Source organism: Arvicola amphibius, chromosome 3, assembly GCF_903992535.2.
Source record: "Arvicola amphibius chromosome 3, mArvAmp1.2, whole genome shotgun sequence".
Lineage (NCBI taxonomy): Eukaryota > Metazoa > Chordata > Mammalia > Rodentia > Cricetidae > Arvicola > Arvicola amphibius.
This window is the reverse complement of record NC_052049.1, coordinates 99,303,398-99,318,264: the sequence shown is the minus strand read 5'-3', so window position 1 is coordinate 99,318,264 and position 14,867 is coordinate 99,303,398.

The following is a 14,867-nucleotide window of genomic DNA, read 5'->3' as shown; positions in this document are numbered from 1 at the left end:
TGCCTTGGTGACACGAAGAAAGGTGGTCAGGTCCCCTTTACTGCATTGCCCACAGCTCCAAATACATATAAATATGTGGGAAACTAATTCACTCTGCCATATGCCATATCTTCCGGTAGAAGTGTGGGACCCAGGAAGAGAGATGACAGAGTCGTAAGACCACAAAAACCTCAACGTTTGAATCCACTCCGGTCTTAAGGGTGCGGGGCTAGATTGGACTCGGAAGCCTGTTCTCTCAGTACCACTCCAAGGCTTAGTCCCCACCCCCCATCCCTCACCCTGTGCCCGTTTTGAGCGGCCAGCACAGAGGCACACTATTTGCCAGCTTACCTATAGCTTATCCACAGCTGAGAGAAGCCCTGACACCTCAAGTTCTCTCTGCTTTTATAGCAATACAAATGGGTAGTTGAGAGCTTTCAAGGTGCAGACGCTCCTTCACTTCCAGCACAGAGATTTGTAAGTTTGGGTGATGCACTCCTGGAGGTAGGGGAATGGAAGGCATCACTGCTTCAATCCTTTACCAAAAATGAGCAAATTGTGTATCCCACAACAGTCTACTACCCCTGGTGCCAGTGTGGCCTCTGCGGATAAATGAGTAATCCCGTCCGCCTCAGGGCTCCGGTGACTTTTCGATTACTGGTCTTTGCCGTTAAGTTCCTTGTTCACCATTTTTCCAGTGTGGAACTCCTTTTATTTTTTATTTTTTCCTCCTTTCTCGAGGCAAGGTCTCGACTACACAACCCAGGCTGGCCTCAAACATCTTAGCCTCTCACTTTAGCCATTTGTGCACTGAAGTCACGGGTATGTGCTGGAACTCATGCCTGGCTTTCAACTTTTGATTTTCAATGGTAGTTAGGTCCTTCACCTGTGGCGTCTTTCTGCTTTGTGACCATCTGCGAGGAGTGCCCATATCCTCTTTTCTCCTTAGACATTAGTGCTTATAACCAAGCTAGGGGAACTAGAAGTTGTTGGTGCTTTCCATCAGGAAGGTTTTGGAAACTGCAGCTGCCACTGTTTTAAAATAGGAAGAAGAACCGCCTTTGGATGCCCTCTTTGGAGACAGTCAGCTGCTGAACTTTGGACTTTACCTTGCCCCAGTTCATCAACAACCACAACTATAATAACACAACAATTGTGGGCTGGCAAACTTTCCCAGGAGACAGCCGGGCCTCCCTCTGCTTGCTTGGGTCATCCTTCTGAGAGGGTGCCTGCACCTCCATGGTAACGTCCAGGGAAGTGCCTGCCATTTGCAGTGCAACCACAAGGTGTCTCCCGTTCCTTAGCTATGCTTTTTTTTTTTTTTTTTTTTTGGTTTTTCGAGGGTGCCTTGCAGGGGTGGTGGATGGCTTGGAGCAGAACAGCAAAAACAAACACTATCACATTGAAAATCCCAAATGAGCCGATTATGGAATTCCTCTATTATTATTTTTGTCCCCACCCCAAAGAATATAATTGCCAAAAGGGTCAGCAAACTGTGATGCATGGGCAAAGATTCTTTTTGTACACCCCACATAATAAATAATATGGCTTTGTATATTTTAAGCAGTAAATTAAAATATAAGACTATTAATATTTCATGACACTTGAAAATGCCATGAAACTCAAACTTCAGTGTTTGTAAGACAGTTTACTGGCAACAGACATTCATGGACTCTTTGTAGAAAGGAGACTGCCTGGCTGTAGAAAGTCTCATACCCGGCTGCACAGTCTCAGCATGAGACTCTTAATCTCAGGGTCATGGGTCTGTGTCCATGTTGACTGCCATTTGTAGAAAGGAGGCTACTTGTTCATTTTCTGCCCACCCAGACCCGAATAATCACACAGAAATTATATTAGTTACTTGGCCAATAGCTTAAGTGTATTCCTAGCTAGCTCTTACATCTTAAATTAACCTATTTCTATTAATCCGTGTATCACCATGAGTCTGTGGCCTACTGGTAAGGTTCTGGTGGGCAGCTTTCTCTTTCAGCAGCTACCTGGTGTCTCTCTGACTCTATCTACTCTCCCTCTATATTTCTGTTCAGATTTCCTGCCTGGCTTTACTGTGCTAAGCCATTGGCTGAAACAGCTTTATTTATCAACTAATAAAAGCAACACATATACAGAAGAACATCCCATATCAGGTGCCATATATGTGATTCTTAGGGCAAGAAGACTCAAAATAATTTTTTGCTCTGAATATGAATGGGAAATGAAATGCAAAGTTGAGATGTGTTTGTTTTATCTTTAAATCTGTATTTAGCAGCCATTCATCATTTAATTAACACTTAAATAATTAATTAGTTTATACCAGTTTTTATTGTAAGGCTATTGCAAATGTGAAATTGTTTTTGGTTTTCTTAAAATTTATTGAGATTTATTTATTTTATAGGTATGAGTGTTTTGCCCACATGCATATATATGGACCATGTGTGCCCATGGAGGTCAGAAGAGGGCAAAAGATCCCCTGGAACTGGAGTTACAGACAGTTGTGAGCTGCCATGTGGCTACTGGGAATCACACGGAGGTCCTCTGGAAGAGCAGCTAGTGCTCTTAACCACTGATCTATCTCTCTGGTCTCTTTAGTTTCCTAAAAGCATTCATTTATTTATGTGTGTGTTCGTGTGAGTGCAGGTGTGTGTGTGTGCATATTCTGCACATGTGTGGAGGCCCGAAGAAGGTGCTGAGTATCCTACCTTACCACCCTCTACCCACTCTTTTGAGGTAGGGTCTCTTCCTCGGTCCGGGACTTACCTTTTCTTGGCTAGGCTGGAAGCCAGCAAGCCCTAGAGATTTTCCTGTCTCCATTTTCCTTGGAACTGATTATGAGGGATGTTGGGCTTTTGGGGGTGCTCATGACTATGCAGCAGGCTTTCTTAACTGGGGAGCCATCTTTGTAGTCCTGAACTCTAAGTTTTTAATCAATTCATACTATTTCTCCATTAATCACTAGAGTCTTAGTGCTTACTCCACAAATTTGTAGTGTGTACTAAATCCTGGCAGCCTCTAGGTGTCCAGATTCTTTCAAAACTGGAAGTAATGCTAATGATCAACGAATCCACTTCTGTTTGCATTTTGAGGAGGAGGGCGAATGCAGGTTTCACTGATTTGCCCAAAGTTGTGTAAATGGTGATAGCTTTCCTACCGCGAATGCTATGGTACCTTCTGCAGGAAGATAAAGCCTGCTTTGCCCCAAAGTTTCCTTCATAATTTGTACTTTTTCATTCACACTCACTGCAAACTGTGGGTGAGGCACTGTCTTATGCTGCTTCATTTGCTCCGCAGTAGTGATAGCTGTCGTCCTTAGGGTGCTTCCTGTGTGCTGAGCATGCAGCTGAAAAGAAAACCACACAGGTGAAAAAGCAGGCTTGGAGCCCTTAAGTAATGCACCCAAAGTTACTTGGTTAACATGTGGTAGACACAGGCTTCCTCACCAAAGCTAAGTGCTAACTAAATAGAACATTTTTGGGGAAGAATGTCTCTCGCAGAGTTAACCATGGTATTAGAGAGCTAGAGAGGAATGGTGGGGGTACCCTGGGCCAGTGTCCTTCTTCGGGAGGATGCTGAGAAGTCTCTTTCTGGATCCTGACCATTTCAAAGTTTCAAAGAAAGAAATAAAATGACTTCTCCCAAAGTACAGCTATGACCCTTATACATAAGGAAAGTTCATTCCTTTCAAACCTCTCCATGCCACAAGTCATATCCATTTTCTGGCATCTTAGCTATGATATGATGCCCACACTCCACCCGGCAGTCACTAGAGAAAGGACTTCCCATTCCCTCTCTGCTCTGCCGTTGAACACACACCCCAGGCTTGCCATATTCCATTTACCAATTTGTGTTGATTCATGCCTCTTTTCTCCAGCACTCCGGCTCTGGTGTTACCACTCATGTATAAGAGGGCTCCATGTGCATCCCTATGTGCTCAGTTCTTTCTCAGTCCTAAATGAAACTGCTGGCATAGAGTTCGGTATTCACAAAACCATTTGTTAATTTTCTCAAGGCTACTCTGGCAAAAAAAAAAAAAATAAGTCTGATCAGTTCCTGCTTTCACCTGGCTTTTGTGGTATTCTCAGATAGTGTCCACAGGCAAGCTTTCAATTGTGTTAACAGTACCAGTGAGAAGCAGACTAGTACAGACATTATGGTGATACTGACATTTTCTTCCTAACAAGAGTTTAAATACACCAAGAAGCAAACACCAATAACTTTGATATTGACGTTTTCAGTGTCTGTTAATGTGTGCACCAAATTGCTTAAGAGATGGTCCCTGCCTTCCAAGTTAATCTAATGAAAGTGTGTTTCAACACACACACACAAAAAAGGTTTCAACACCCAGGATTCCAGATAGAGTTCATTCATGGTTACAATGAATACTATGAAACTGGTTTGTAAGAGTTGGACATTTGAGCAATACAGGCAATGACTATGGGCACAGGGAGACTACTCCTGGGTTGCATATGGCCAGAAGGTGGCACTGCAGTAACTTGGTGTTTCTAGAAGTAACTATCTTGTGAAAGAGTAGAAGGTGCAGTCCTTCCCTCTTTTACACATCTGGGAGCTAAGTGCTCACCAGATTCCTGACAGCCAATCATTGAGGGAAGCAAACTGCCCATCTTAATCAATGCAGCCAGTCTGCTCTCTCTCCCACTATCTGTTCTTCACCTCCATCTGAGGTCATTAAGACCTCTCAACTCAAAAGGGAGTCTAGGAGGGCAGAAAAAGCTGAGATGTTCCCAGTTCCTGAGACCCCCTCAATCTCAAGAATGCCTTGGCTCCCGTACATGCAATTAGTTACTCAAGCGCGCAATAGTTCCCCAAATTGTCACTATTAATTGCAGCCACCAGATGGCAGTCTTGTCACATTTGCCTTTGTAGCTGCTCTAAAATTTAGCCTTGTTTTCAAAGGAAAGGGGAGATGAATGAGAGGAGTTAGACACTTCAGGACAGAGAATGATTTTTTTCAGATATGGCAAGATCCTTAGTTAATAGTATGAAGGAAATTGATATAAACACTATTAAATATATATTCATAAGTGAATATATTTACAATAAGTTAGAATGTGAAGTGCCATGCACATGTAAGCATATATAAATCACCAGCAGCATCCCTACCACCACTACCGCCACCATCGCCACCACCATCATCATGGACATCCTCTGTTCTCCCATCATCTGGCCTGGGAGAGCGGTTGTAAAACATCTGGAATAAATCTCACCACCTTTCCAGCCAGCTCTCAAGAGTTGCCTGGAGCCTCGTCTGACCTCATCTGCTTTGAGGACAAGCGGAGGATCCAGTAAGTGAGGAACACTTAGGCGTGAGAGGAACAAGTACCAGGGATGTCCACATTGTAAGAGAGCTGAGAAAAGAGAGCCAGGAGAAATAAACAAATGAACAGGCTCTTAGGCTTTCGAGCCTGTCTCTCTGGCTGAGGAGAGGCCAGGGTCATATGCCATGTCCCCAGCAGTTGTGTTGCCTATTGGTTTTTGCATCTAGGCAGAACTCTGTCATTTTAATATGCCAGTGGAAGTGTTCAGGCAATGCCAAGAGATACTTGTAAGCGTTTTCAAAAGGAGGATTCCTGAAGTGTATGGGAGATGCAATTGTAGGACACACCTGTTGGAATTAGCAAGTATTGTTGAGTAGTGGGACATTCTTTCCAGTTTGAATAAAAAAAAATCTAGTTTCTATTGTTTGTTGTGTCTTGAGACATCTATACTTACTGGAAATTCTTCACCTGTCTGCCAGTCTTACTTCCTTACTTTACGAGGATGACTTTTCCCCCAAATATTCTCCCAGACAGCCCAGTCTGTTTGGGTCTCATCCTACTTGCTAGCATTAAGGAATTTCAAAGAGAGGCATAGACTGCATAGGGAGAGAGGCCCTGAGGAATCCCTTTGCTGACAGATAGGGAATGCAACTTATGAGGTGGTCATCTGAACAGAGTTACGCAGCTGGATTTTGGGTTCTCAAGGTCACATCTGGGCATAGTGTAACCCAGAACCCATATAGTCTGTTGATGGGGCTGCTGCCAGAACTGGCTCCTCAGGGTTCAGGTGCTGGGCTGATGGGTTTCAGCATCTCCATGCCACAGTGACTGCACCGTCATCCTGACCTCTTCCTTTTATGATTGCCTTCTTTTAAACACAAGACTGATTCTCTGATTTTCTTTATGTATATGTGTGTGTGCCTGCATGCATTTATGTGCACCGCATGCATGCGGGTTCTCGTAGAGGCCATAGGATGTTGCATCTTCTGGAACTGAAGCTATAGGTAGCTGCGAGTCTTTTGATATTGTGTTGGCAAATGAACCTGGCTCTTCTAGGGGAGCTGTGTTTTTAACTGCAGAGCCATTTCTCTAGGTTTTTATGTTTGTTTCATTAAAAGAATCTCCCATACGTCAGAATTTGAGGTCTTCTGGTTTTAGTCATATTTAGTGACCCACAAAGAAGTGCTTTAGTTGATATGAATTCATTGAGAATGTGAAACTACTTTTGTTTGCCTTGAAGGTTATTGGGAAAGAAGCCAGGCCTGAAGACACAGGAGGAGAATGGGGTTTACAGGCTCAATGCAGCAGGGGAGGAAGGAGAAGGTGGGGACAGACATGGCTTCTTGTGTAATCAATACAAACATTTAAATAATGTTGAAGCTTCAAATGCTGAAGGTTTTTCTTGGAATATTGCATTATGTGTGTGTGTAGATGCTCACTTAAACTCAACCCACATACCCACCCATCTACACACACATGTACATAAACTCATACACACATGCACATGTGTGCACATGTGTAAAGACACACATTTGAGTGGTGATAGGAGACAATGCTCACTTTTCTATTTCTCCTTTCCTCTCCCAACTGCTTATCACCTATGTCTTCATTTTTAGTTGTTCCATAAATCCACTGGGTGCCAGGACTTGTCCTAGACACTGGGAAAAAGAAATGCAAAAGACATTTCTGGTGTTCTGAAGTTTATTTCATCAAGCCTTCCCATGGTCTGCCTCAAGATAGCCTAGTAACTGTCATGTGATATTACAAGTGCAGGAATAAAGTTGTGGCTGGTCAGTGGTGGCATATACCTTTAATACTAGCACTCAGGAGACAGAGGCAGGCAGATGTCTAAGAGTTCGAGGCTAGCCCGGTCTACAGAGCTAGTTTTGGGACAGGCTCCAAAGCTACACAGAGAAACCCTGTCTCAAAAAACCAAGAGAAAAAATTAAAGCATAAAGCTACGTGAAAGCCTGACATAGAGATTGGGAATCCAGTAAACACTCATGGGTGGACTTAATCAATAAGTTATACGATCGCAGAGATAGCTGTACTTTGATGCGCAGAGAGCAGGTTGTGAAAGAGTCCATATTTTTTTCTTCTTAACTTGAATGAACGAATAGGAGTTTACTAGGTACTAGAAGGAGAACATCTCTTAGAAAGGTGTAGGAGCATGCTTGCATGTACATGCCCTCTCACACAAAAACATTAAAGTGCCTGGCGTGTCTGATAAAAGAGAATTAGCTGGATGTAGTGTAGCAAGCCTGTATACCAGTGCTAAGGGGTCAGAGGCAGGAAGATTGCAAGTTTGAGGCTAGGCTTGACTGTGGAGGAAGATCCTGATTGAAAACTAAGAGCTGGAAATGTAGCCCTGGGATAGGGCAGTTGCGCGTCACGCCCTAGTGCTTAAACCCTTAGCACTAGGAAAAGAAAGCAGCCCCACAGTCTGCAGTGCAAAGGATCCCAGAGGAACACGGTTGGAGGAGCTGGGCGGGGGTTGGGCAAGCGTGTGAAAGGATGTGTTTCTTGCTCTGGGTACTGTGAACTCTCTACCTGACGGCAACATAGGTGCACCAAAGACTTTTGAGCAGGGAAATGGCACGACTGCCAGGCAGGACTTGGTGATTAACCTGAAGACCTTTCCTGGCTAAGGTGGCAAGAATAGGAGGCTGCAGAATTCTCAGCCCTAAAAGAGACATCTGTATCACATGTCCTCCTCCCGAGCCTCAATGATCGTTGAGGAAGAATGGGTGGAAAGACTGCAAGAGCCGGAGGTTGTGGGTGACTACAAGAAAGTGTCCTGCAGGCAGCACAATTGGCTGCATATATGAAACCTTGGCAGTTATAAACTGCCATGCAAGTTATAAATCCCATGCAAGGTGAAGCCAGAGCACGTCCCGGAACGGAGAGGGAGGTCAGCATGCATGTTTGCCTGCATGTGTGCCTGTGCACAGTTCGAGGGCCTGGTGCCTGTGCACACTTCGAGGGCCTGGTGCCTGTGGTGGCCAGAAGGGGCATCTGATCCCCTGGAACTGGAGTTACAGGTGGTTGTGAGCCGTTGTACGGACGCTGGAAATCAAGCCTGGGTCCCCTGGAAGAGCAGCCTGCGCTATTAACTGCCAACCCGTCTCTCTAGTGCCAGTTTTCAGCACCTTGACTCCCAGTGTCTCTGCAGATGAGAGAATTTGTACCTACAGGGCTCATCCGGATGGGGTTGTGGGTGCTCAGTAGTAAATTCTAACTCCTCTTTGGGCTGTGCTTTTACCTCGGCTGTGCACGAGGCTTGTTCCCATGGTTTACATTCTTTTCTGCTTCCAGAGTGAAACGGAGAGGCATGAAGCCTAGAGGAAAGCAATGTGCATCAGTCAGGTTAGTGCCAGAAACGGAATGCTGAGAGATAAGCAGCCGGCTTTTCGGTTCAAAATGAGCTGCTCGACTGAAAGCCTTGAGGGTCTGCATATGTGTGACAGCTGTGTAGCTTGGTCTGTTCGTGGGTTCCTAGCAGTGGGATCAGGACCTGCCCCCACTTAAGCTGGCTGTTGGGAACCTATTCCCCATGCTGGGTTGCCTTGCCCAACCTTATGCAGGGGGAGGAGGAGTTTGATTCTGCCTCAAGTTGGTGTGCCATGCTGTGTTGATGCACAGGGAGGCCTTTCCCTCAGAACGGAGGTGGGGGAGGAGAGATGGAAGTGGAGGTGGAGGGGTGAATGGGGACCGGAGGAGAGGAGGGAGGGGAAACTGTGACTGGGATGTAAAATAAATGAAAAATTTTAATTAATAAAAAATATTCATACCATTCAAAAGCAACTTGAGGGCAGTAACTTACTTACTGTGAAGCCTCCCTGTCACAGCCCTGTTGGTGTCAGGGAAATGTCGGAGGGATGGAACACAGCCAGTGGGCTCAGCTGTTGCTATATGCGTGGTCTTCCGCTGGTCTTCACTGATGAATCATGCCCCCTAGAGTTGTGTACGGCCCGTGAATCTGCTGGCAGCAACCCTTCCTGGGAGGGCCTTTCTTTCTCCTTCCCTTCCTGGGTACTATCTGGAGTTCTTCCCTCAGCACTTGGCTTCGAAAAACAATTTGATTTTTTTACGCTGTAAATAGACATACACTAATGGGAGCCATTTTCAAGCTGGTTCCAGGACTGACTTCACATCAGTGTGAAGGAAATGCGGGCAGCATGATTTGGAGAAAAAGGAGGGAAGGTGTGTGGGGAGTGAGAGAGCCACAGAAAGCATGGTGGTGGAGGGGCCAGCCAGGGAATCTGTGCACAGGGCGGAGGCAGGCCTTTTCTGAGGAGATGGGAACGGAGGAGCGAGGAATTGTTTGCCGCTTCTGGGTCTGCACAGGCTATAGGACTTGCCCTCTAATTTTACCTAAATGAAGTGAGCAAGGATCCACGACTCATCTCAGTTTTTCTTGGCAGAGCAAATAAATTTCAAACTCCTCAAGTGAGAACTGTATCATACTTCTTAATTATGAGGTTCAAATGGTGCTACTCACTCTGTGGATCCGATGTGTCTGTGCTTGTGATAATAAGAATATCGTCTCTAAGGGGGATAGAATAAGGAATTCAAAACACCAGGAGACTGGAGCATGGAGCATGGAGCAAGGTGCTTCCAAATGGAACAGCATCAAATAACTAACTGCCTAGGCCCTGGCTTGCCGAACTGCAGTTGGCCTGTGAGTTGGCCTGTTCCGTGCCCTTCTCTCTCCATCATGGATGGGTTGGCTCATTGAGATTAGGCCTAGCAAAACCCTTCTGATTTTCCAAACATCTGATCAACTTACCTGCTGAGGGAGAAGAGATTTGTTTTCTAGTTTTTGGACAAGAACAAGACTGGCTATCCTTCTAGAAGTCAAAGACTGGGCTTCTGAGGGGCTGCATGTTCCTGAAGCTATGGGTAATATCTATGCGTATGGGTGGTCTTTCAGGGGAAGTTATGATCTCCGAGGTTACCAGATCATTAAGAATCTTTGCAGTGGTGTCCTGGCGATCTATGGTGACTTCCAGGAAGTTGAGTCCTCTCGGTGGCACTGAGTAGGGAGGGAATGAATACCATGGACAATGTGCTCTGGGTTCCAACTTGAATGGTGCCATTCTACTCTGAGGGTTCATTGTAGATTTCTGTAGACATTCAAAGAAGGTAGACTAAGCCGCCTTAGGACTTTCATGGCAATGGTTGACTCAGGCAACTCACTGGATTCTTAAGAATTCCATTTAAGCCAATTTGTACGTGAAAAGGGGTGTGAGAAGGAATATGTAGGGAGGAAAATCTGCCTATGATGAATACCGTAAACAGTAACAGGAATCACTGTGGGCTGAGGAGTCCTCTTGGTAGGATTTAATATAAAATAAGTGCCTTGGTCTTAATTCCGCCACTCCTCACCAAAGAGATTTTTGTCAGTCGTTCAAATTCTATGAATCTTATTTCTTCTCTGCCTAAATCATTATTTTAAAATTTTATATTTTTGTTATTAGTGAATGAGTGTGCATGTGATGTGTGTATCTGATATGTGTGGAACACCCCAGCTGCATGGGGTGGGAGGAGGCCATGGGGGTCTGGGCAGGGCCTGGCAATGGCACATTGGGTGCCAATTTGTTGGCGTACAAAAGAGTTTCACAATCGCCAGGGATGGAGTATATCAAAGGTTTATTTATTTGGGAGTAAACTCACAAAAAGGGTAGCGATTCACAATCCTCTGAGTGCACTGGGAACTGGAATTGAATCCAGGAGCACAGGCTTTTTGTCTGCATTTATAGTACATGAGACCATGCCCAAAGTGGGCCGGTGTCTTAAAGGCTATTGGTTCTTACAGCAGATATGATGTGTGTGTTTGTGTGTGTGTGTGTGTGTGTGTGTGTGAGAGAGAGAGAGAGAGAGAGAGAGAGAGAGAGAGAGAGAGAGAGCGCAAACAAGAGCATGTGTGTGTCGTGTGTGCTGTGGTATGGCTGTGGAGGTCAGAGGACAACTTTTTCGACTTCTTGGAGTGGTTTTCTCCTTCCAATATGGGTTCCAGGATGCATTGTACCTGATTAGAAATTTCTTTATCTACTGAACCATCTTGCTAGCCCAAGGTTAAGTGTATTTTACTCAAAGTAGAAATATCAATAACTCCTATCAGTCCTTTCCCCAAAGTTATTTATAAAGGTAAAGTGAGATAATATGTATGAATTCTAAATTGCATGGAATTTTGTATGTTCCTAGTGTCTCATTAGAAAGAATAATGGGTTGGTGGAAGACATTAATTTACTTCTGGAATATGATAAAATTTTTTTTAAAAGATTATCTTTTTAAAATAATTTCACATATGTATACAATATATCTCGATTGTATCCCCTTCAACTTCCCCTTCTCCACTCCCACTCCCCAGTATGTCCCTTTCCCACCATCTCATCCTCTTGAATGGTGGATCTTATCTTGGAGCTTCATCTAAAGTCTAAAGGTTGTCCTTCATCACTATCAGGATAGAGCCTGAGGCTCTAAGTCAAGACCAGTCTCAAAGGTTCTATTGTGGATGCTGGTTAGGGAAGGGAGCATAGTGGATGAGCAGAGGAGATGGAAGTTGTCCTGGCAGGACAATTGAATTGCTTTTGAAGTTTCTAGATAAGAGTTGAGAACTTATGTTTCAATTTGTCTCAACTGAAGGCATCCATCCAGCAGAAAGCAAAGGTGTGGCTATGTAGTGAAGAGCCAAGAAGTCCAAAGTAATTGACACTGGGGTGTGTACATGCAAAGCTATAAAATAAATGACTGAATTGGGGAGCCTGAGCTATGGGGGTGGAGCTGGTATTTCAAACTACATGAGTAGAATTTAGGTCAGAAGAAGGATACAGTCTGGAATTACTTGTTGAGTTTGTTTAAGCCAAATCAAGACCCTTTATTCCGATCTAGTATTCAAAGGAACTGGAAGTGCCAGAAGAACTTCTACTTCGGCTCTTAAACCCGGAGAAAAGAACAAGAGTGGGTGGTTCAGAGAAAAAAAAAGTTTAAAAATTTCCTTGAGCAATGAAGAATAGAGCCAGGCCCAGAGCTGTAATTCACAGGGCCTCGGATGAACCTCCAGCAGCCTCAGCTGTCCCCACATCTGGAGAGCTCAAGGAGTAGTGGGAAACAGTGGGAGAGCTCATTCCTTTGGTCCCCCAAGGCGCTCTCCAAAGTTGCGCCCATTGACATTCTGTTTGCTTTGCTTTTTTCTGGAGTGTAGATTTCATGGTGAGAAGATGAAACACCCATGACTTTTAGGGATCTTTGATAAAGAATGATAAAGACATGAGGGGACAAGGGATGAATTGATAAGTTCATCAATTTATTTTCATGTTAAGGTATAAGACACGATTTGAATTCCAACTTGGCGAGCTAATGATTTATAATCTCGAATCTGAGAAATCGAAATGCTTCTAATCACTTTCCTTCCCCGAAAAATCTTGCCCAACCAATCCAGTGCTTATGACCCTAGTCTCTGCAGGGTTCATCTTGTTATTTTGGGAGGAACTCCCAGGATGCCCTAGGCCAACAGAGTCATCTTTGGTCTTGATGTTAGAAAATCACCAGCCTCACCTCTGAAGGAAGTAAAATCTAACCTGACTGTGGCTGCCATCTCTGGCCTCAGCACTTCCCTTATTGGGCTGATCTTCTGCCTGGAACCCTCTGAATGAACCTGGCACAGGCACATGGTCAACACCTGTGCTGGAGACCATCATGGAGATTGACACAGGAGGAAAGGGAGCCCTGATTTTGATGAGTTTCTGAGGCACGATGGCTGTAGCCCTGTCCACACAATTAGAAGAAGTCAAGCAAATGGAACCTTTCTGTGTGAGCGCAATAAACGAGGGGCTTTTGCCATCTTTAAACAGGCATAGGCGAGATTAAGACGATATCCTATGCAGGAGAAATGGCTTCCATGGAGCTCCTCATGTGTTAAGAGCTACATGAAGCAGCTAAGATGGTCGATTAGGTTTGAGCAGGTGTTCTGTGTTCAGGGAGGGTAAAGAGAGGTGAGTTCATGAGCTGAGTAAGGAAGCTGCTGGCCAGCTGACTTTATATTGACTCATTTGAACTCGAGACATCTCAACCCTGAAACACTGGGCTAGGTGATGAGGTAGTGGACTTGTTTCAGAGAGGTGTGGGGGGGCATGAAGAATTGCAAGAGCAGCACATTGGGGAGTCTACTTCATGGGGCAGGCTTACTCCATTTTGGAGGTGAAAATGTTTGCCAAATGTTTAATAGAATAGAATAATTAAACCGAGCATAGCATAGGTTTAATCATTCACTCAAGTTGTATGGAGAGTCTGGTGTGCCCAACACTATGCCAGAGCCCAAGGGAAAGAACAGTGAACAAGACACATAGGCTTCCACTCTTACTCACACAGGGAATCAATAAATAAAGAAGATCCAGGGCCAAAGAGATGGCTCAGTGGGCAGAGGTGCTTCTGCATAGGCCTGATGACCCGAGTTCCTTCCTCAGACCCCACAAGGTGGCAGGAGAGAACAGATTCCTGAGAGGTGTTTTGTGATGTCCACATGTATGCTGTGGCAGATACACACACACACACACACACACACACACACACAAAGACATACACACACAAATACACATCTATACACTCACAAATAAATGTAATAAAAGTTAGTTTTTTAAAATTGAGATAGATTCCAGAATCTAAACAAAGTATGCCATTGTAATTACTTTGTGACAATGGCTGACTTGGAGACAGCCCCCGGGGAAGCTGCATGTTGGAAACTTCAAGGGTATTGAAGACCAAACAGATACAGTCAGGCTTCCAATCTCTCTCTGGGGGTGGTGGTACCTTTTACTTTCCAAGGACAACTGCATAGCAGAGGACAGAGAAAAGCAGGAGGGTGGTAGCTGTGAGGTCCTAGCACAGAAATTGGCAGCTGAAGCCACGAAGGAGACCCTTCCCAGAGCTGGGGAGGATGTTTCCATAAGCTTTCTTCTCTCACCTGTTGGGAATATGGAAAACTCCAGAAGGCCGTGATGCCAATCAGAGGACTTAGTAAAGCGTGGTAGTGGTGACGATGATGATGGTAGCAGATACTATCTCTAGTACTAGTATGTACTGTTGTAAGAAACAATTTTTATGTGTTCCCAACACTATTGTACTCTTTGGAAGTATTATTTATTTAATCTTCATAGCTATTGGAGCTAAGGTATTATCCTTACCCTCTCCCCCATTTTTGCAGTGGGGAAACTGAAGTTTAGAAAAACACTGTCATGTACTGTGCAGCTGGCATCTGATGAAGGATTTGTGATTCTGGCCTCTGTTTCTCTGTCCCTGTCTCTCTCTCTCTGTACCTGTCTATCTGTCTATTTGTCTCCTCTCTCAGCTATCATACACATAAAGCGTTCCATCCCATCGAGTTTTCTTCTATCTCTGTCTATTGATCTATGTGTCGTTACACTGATCCTGTGCTCTTACCCTTAGCTCTGCGCCTTTTGTAGGCCTCAGTCAGATAGTCATCAATAGCGGATGTAGCAGTGTCTTTAGAGACCAGAGCTTTCCAATGCGGTTCTCTGACAGAGGACCCCTTATCTAGATTGGTCCCTGCTCATCTGACAGACAAGGAAACTCAGAGTCTGAGAATCAGATCAGTAA